This window comes from Chaetura pelagica, unplaced genomic scaffold (assembly GCF_000747805.2).
Source record: "Chaetura pelagica isolate M959 unplaced genomic scaffold, ChaPel_1.0 scaffold235, whole genome shotgun sequence".
NCBI lineage: Eukaryota > Metazoa > Chordata > Aves > Apodiformes > Apodidae > Chaetura > Chaetura pelagica.
In genome coordinates, this window is record NW_009953215.1 from 736275 (window position 1) to 742274 (window position 6000).

Consider the following 6000-nt stretch of genomic DNA (forward strand, 5'->3'; position numbering starts at 1 on the left):
CTGCTAAATGGTGAAGAAGTGAATATGAAAGTGTCACATGCTCTGGGCCAAATAAGCATTTTAAATTGTCTGTACGACTACTGCTGGGGATTTACTTTGCTTTTGAGAGAGAAGGTAAGAAGGCACAACAGGCAGAAACAGCCAATTAAGCACTGCCACCAGCAGACAGGAGTCAGTGCTGCCCAGTGAGTCATCTAGAAGTATCACAACAAAATATTCTGTTTCTTTTAAGAGTGTGCTGCCTGCACATTTCTGAACCTGAAATGTAAAATCTGCATATTTCGATTCTGATATTGTTAGTCTCTATGAAAAGCTGTTTTGTAGGAGCTGTTCCTAATGTTTCTTTTTCCTTTTTTTTCTCTGTCTATTTGTTGGATACTGTAGTGCCCAACTTTCAGATTCCTAATCTCCAAAGCAGGTTGTTGGCTGCCTGAGGCGATGCCAAACCCTGATCCAAAAAGCTTTCTTCAGATAAGTGAAGCAATATACAGAGCTATCCAGAAAGGACATGGACCCGCTCTGACTCAGGGATTCATAGAGGCACTTCTGCCTGTGTGCACCAAGCCTCAGCTGGGACTCCTGCCCTGAGAGCTGCTACTGCGATGGGCAGAGCAGCAACCCCAAACCTGCAGCCACCTAGCAGAGGGCAGCTGGAGGAAGACTGATTATTGTATCCTTTTTCATGCCAGACAATAATGGCTAAAACGTTTGTGCAGGATGCTAAGGACTGAAGTTTGGTACTGTTTTCACCCTTGGGGTGGCCAAGCAATATATACCATTTTTCAGAGGGTTTCTACAGGATGTTTCAGTGTTAAAAGCTTTGTTTGGGCCAAGAGTGCACCTTCAAGGTGTACTTTCAGTTGGTCAAGAGAGGTTCTCCTCCCTCTCTATTCTGCATTGGTGAGGCCGCATTTGGAGTATTGTGTCCAGTTCTGGGCCCCTCAGTTCAAGAAGGACAGGGAACTGCTTGAAAGAGTCCAGCGTAGAGCTACTAAGATGATTAAGGGAGTGGAACATCTCCCTTATGAGGAAAGGCTGAGGGAGCTGGGTCTCTTTAGTTTGGAGAAAAGAAGACTGAGGGGTGACCTCATCAATGTTTACAAATATGTAAGGGGTGAGTGTCAGGAAGATGGAGTTAAGCTTTTCTCAGTGATGACCAGTGACAGGACAAGGGGTAATGGGTGCAAATCGGAGGTTCAAGGTGAATATCCGAAAAAAATTTTTTACTGTGAGAGTGACAGAGCACTGGAACAGGCTGCCCGGAGAGGTTGTGGAGTCTCCTTCACTGGAGACATTCAAAACCCACCTGGACACGTTTCTGTGATGTACTCTAGGTGACCCTGCTCTGGCAGGGGGGTTGGACTAGATGATCTTTCGAGGTCCCTTCCAACCCCTAGGATTCTATGATTCAAAGCAAATGTCCTTATCTCCTTTTGTTATGCTTTGGCTTACAGTGTGGAACAGTCTAGAAGCACACAAACTGGTGCCATTCTGGGCAAAAAGAAGCTGGAGAACACGTTCAAGGAGCTTATTGACTGTGTTGTAAACAGCACCAGGCTCTCAGTCCAAATCACAGGCTTTGTAGTGGGTCTTATCAGTCCTTCCTGCTGGACTACGACACTGTGTAGAAACCAATGGAAGATTCAGAAAGCAATAAAAAGATTCAGTGACAGAATCTGAAAGCATGAGAAGGAATATGGTTGTTCAAACTCAGTTGATTGGCTTGGCTGCATTGGTTGTAGACCAGAAGTATTTGTGGCAGAAGCTGCCAAGACTGCTTTTTCTCTAGAAGTTATGTAAGAACTCACACATAAATCCTGTCGACTTCTTCCAAAGAGTGCTCCCTAAATGCAAATTGGTAGATCCATGTTCCCTCTTGAGCTATCCCTTCTAAGAGGGGTAGTCATCTTGTCTCACAATGCGCTGAGAAGAGCATTTAATATACAGGTCTGCATGAGTTTTCTAACTGCTAACAGAAGCCATGACTACATTTATGAGAGTCTGAGATTAAAGTCCACTAATGGGCACATCTTCCAATTTTACTTAATAAAAAAAAAACCACCCCAGTTCACATGTTGTTAAACTGCTCTATAGTGGCATGCTAAACCTTGGTAGGGAGAGGCAATCAGGAAATTAACTTTTCTTGATCTGAACTAACATGAATGTCAATATACCTTGAGTACAGATGTGATTGCTTCTAAATTGGTCCGTGCATTAGCTAAAAGCTAGAGACAGAGGTGTTCAAATTGCAGCAGGTATTCAGAGGAAAAGAAGTTAAGATGCTTAGCTAATTTCTCTATGTGGGAGATATAAATAAAATTCAGACATTTTTAAAATTAGCAGCAAATTAGTTCAGATTGTAATTTTGAATCTATGCATCTGAATTTTACTTACAATTTGTGCAATTTACATCTTTTTTTAACTCTTGCCTTCAACTTTTTATAGGTAACAGCTTTATTAATATTTAAATCTACAGAGTTGGCCAGAGTGAACTTTCTGACAAACTTTGAGGTGATGCCAAGTTGCAGCAAGTGGGGATCAGTCGTATGGCATCAGAGGGATTTAAGACACAAAACAGAAAAGGAGAAAAGAAAGCAAACAAACAAAAAGAAGAAAGGGGCATATTGCAAATCTGCCATGTAATTTGATTATCTTCCCTTAACAAAACAGGCTATTAGTGTTTATTATAGGTCCAGCATTTCCCATGGAATGTAACATTTGAAGAGTATGGTCTGCATAATCCTTGGTAAATCCATGGTGTTGTTGTGGACATTTTCCCCTAAAATAGGTAAATCAAAATCCTTACTAACTTTTATGGTGGAAAATTAGTCTGTTCTGATCTGCCTCAAAGTTAAATCAGACATGGCCCAAACAGAAACTAACACAGTGAAACAAAAGACAGCAGATAACCCTCAAATGCATAGCTCTTGCTTTACTTTTTTTTTGCTTTGGTTTCATTTGGAGTTCTCTTTGAGTCATGTTATCAACAGTGGGAGGATAAGGCATCATGACTTTGGCCACATTAGCTCCAATCCTGGTCACCTTTGTTATGTGGACATGTTTTTCATTTAAGAGTAGCTTCTTTGGGTGTTAACTGCAATATTTTCAAATGCTGCTTTAGCATGTAATTAAATTACACACAGAAAAGGATGACTTACTCCTTTTGTGGAATTTTGGAAATATGGAAGAGGAGAGAGAGAGAGAGTATCTTCCAATAGACGATTATTTTTAAACATTTGTTTAACTTGTATCTTTAGTATTTTGTGATAAAATCTTGTTAATTCATAGAAGATGTCTTCTGTTAGCCCAACACTGTCTTTTAACTCCATCCTTCACCTATGCCATCTCACTCTCTTCAGTCATCTGTTAATCGAGGTATATACATTTAGCACTTTTTCTTTTGTTTCACTACATTCTTTTATTTTTCCACAGATAACAAAAGCACTGAAAAAGTGGTTGCATGGGGATTTTCAAGAGGTATTTCTTGCTTTCTGTGTTTCAGGATTTGCTGTGAAATTTCCAATCCCAATCCCAGAATAGCAGACCCTGACAGCTAAGGGTAAGTGGAAGCAGGCACTTGGTGTGGAGGTCATTACTTCACTTAAATATTTATCTGCCTGCTAGGTCAGAAACCTGTGTGTTTTCTTCCTAACCTTCACAGAAATTTGATTCTGTGAAGTATTTGCACTGAACTAAATGGCATTGGATTGAAAAAGAAAAAGAGATTGTAGTGGCTTTCCATCCATTTTTGCTTTATGATTTATTGGCCAAGATCTGTTCCAGGAGCTGTGGTATGGCATGGAGAACTGGCACAAATGTAACATCTGAATGTAACCTGTGAGTTGACATCGGCCACCATAAATCTCTGGCACCAGCTATGTGCATATGGGCATCCACTTTCCCCTTGAGCTCTGCAAATGTCTCACAGCTCTGAGCATCCCCGCCTGGGAGTCTTTTACTTGCTTCAGCTGCATGTCAAACTCAGCTCCTTGTCCTTACAAACACTGCCTTGGCAAGGAAGAGCTGAACCCAGGCTCCCTGGGGTGTATGCTATTACTCAACATGGTCCAGCATAATGATAGTGAAGGAATGAAAAGGGCTGTAGATGAGTCCATGAAGTTAGTCTGACTGTGTAGCAGGAATAGGATATTTCAAAAAGTATATAAATATTCATTCTGGAGAAAGGATATTAGGTGATGCAGATGGTCTTCTGGTCAATATTTGTCCAAAGAAATAACTTCTTCCACAAGTATCAATAAAATAATAAAATTAATAATAATGGGTATATATTTTTTTAATTTAAATGAACTCAACTTTGAAACAACTTATATATTTAAGGACAAAACTTGAGCACTACCAACAGAGTTGAAAACATACTAAAATGTAAAAATACATATGGCAACTTCCTTATATTTTAATAGCAAAAATAATTTGACAATAAGACAGTTATTTTAGTCATATGGCTAGACAGAGCATCAGAGGTCATAACTTTAATGAAAGGTCTAGTGACTTCAAACACAGAATCCATCCTTTCCACCATTATAGTCTAGCAGGTAGTATAATGTAGTTATTACTTTTGCCCCACATAGGCAGCATCTTTGCCAAAATTGCAGAGTCTAAGCTGAAATTAGAAATCTCATGTTGGGATGGATCAAATTAAACCAGCAAAATCATTAGCTGAAGGTAGTTTATATTCTGACTCTGTGCATACACCTTCTCTCTCAAGACTGAAAACAGATATTATACGGATTATAACTCTTTCACTTGAAAGCCAACACTTCCCTCTTAAAATAGCTCAGAAAAGGCTATGCAGCCCTGAGTGCTGCTTATCTGGACAAGCATAGAAAATGTCATCACACTTATATTTATGTGTCTGTGGCCAGAACTGAAATGCACTGTCCTATGTTAGACCTAACAGCTTCTGTAGAAAATGAATAGTGATCAGTTTTGCAGAGCTTTTCAAGGCTTTGAAACCTAAATCTGCTGCCAACAAAAGCTCTTTTCCATTTCATCAGTACACAAAAATGTGGTCCTAATAGAGGCTTGACAGTTAACAAAGGTATAAAAGGAAAATATAAGCTGCCTTTTAAATTTCATTGCAATCAATACAACAATATTCACTTTTACAAAAATTCTTCTGTAACATTTTGGTTATCAAGAAGTGTTTCCTATCAAAGCCCTGAACAGTCTGTAAGATTTATTGTAACACATTAGATGTTCTTCCTGCTACTTAATTATTGGGTTATTTTTTTTAATTAAAAAAATGTTTAATCAGAATTAACACCAATCTATGTCCATTCTGGCATTTTCAGATATGTTTTGAACTGTCAGCTACAAAAATTATTTCATACATGGTCGCAATTTTCACTGCAGCAGGGGAAAACCATCAGGTTTTATGTAGAAACACCATTATCACACCTCATTGCAGCTTTTGGAGACATAGCAAGTGTTTAGTTTTCTCACTTCTGAAATTTGAAGTGACAGTGCTAGATTGATACAGCTTGTGTGCCAGAAGGGAATCAAAGCAAAGGAACCATAAAAATCCAGAGCTGTACTGCTCAGTGGCAGAAGTCATAATCCAGGTGCCTGCCAAGGAGAAGTGGCTAGCTTAGACACTTTCACCAGTAGGTCTTTTCTAGTCCAAATAATTTCGACAGAGAAGAGCCGGGGAATAATGAGGCACACAGTTATATCAGTTTTATGACCAGGGCTGAGGAGCCATATTTATTAGGTGAAGTCCATGTGTTGGGTATCTGGAGGCAGTCATCTCTTCAAGGCTGAGCTTTGGGTACAGCAGGTCATAGGGTTGGAAAAGAGTTACTCTGGGCTTACTGCAGTGTAAGAAGAGAAAGCACCTGGAAAATTCTTTACTTATTCAGCTACATTTTTTTGTAGTGAAGATGAAGGCTGAAATCCTGAGCTGATGTGAGATGAGAGTATTTTGAACAAGACAGGCTGTATTTTCCGCTCTCCACAGCACACTCTTTAGAAGGAGGTGCA